The sequence below is a fragment of the Polyodon spathula genome, chromosome 53, assembly GCF_017654505.1.
Source record: "Polyodon spathula isolate WHYD16114869_AA chromosome 53, ASM1765450v1, whole genome shotgun sequence".
Lineage (NCBI taxonomy): Eukaryota > Metazoa > Chordata > Actinopteri > Acipenseriformes > Polyodontidae > Polyodon > Polyodon spathula.
Genome location: NC_054586.1, coordinates 335115 through 335599, shown reverse-complemented (window position 1 = coordinate 335599; position 485 = coordinate 335115).

Below are 485 nucleotides of genomic sequence, written 5' to 3'. Positions count from 1 at the left end.
TATTATTAGTATATGTTGGCCCAATATAAATTGTTCAACCCTTTCTGTAAAATAATTAATGCCATGTGTTTGTGTCCACACCAGATATTTGCTTTTCAATGTCGGCTTATGAAGTGTAACAGATTTAACAGATGATTCCAGTGTTAATGCAACAGATAATTATGAAATGCTGAACAGTGTGCAGACTTTGTTTTTTAATTTTGCAGGCTTCTATTCTAAAATAGAGGTAATCTGTGATTTTATATATATATATATATATATATATATATATATATATATATATATATATATATATATATATATATATACATACATAGATGACCGTCTACAAGAGCCGTTTATACCTTATGGAAATGATTAGGATCTTAGATAAGTTTCAACCCGAATTCAAGAATCTTATTAAATTATTATTATCATAATAATAATAATAATAATAATAATAATAATAATACATTTGGTTGATGTTGCATTTTAAACATGTAACA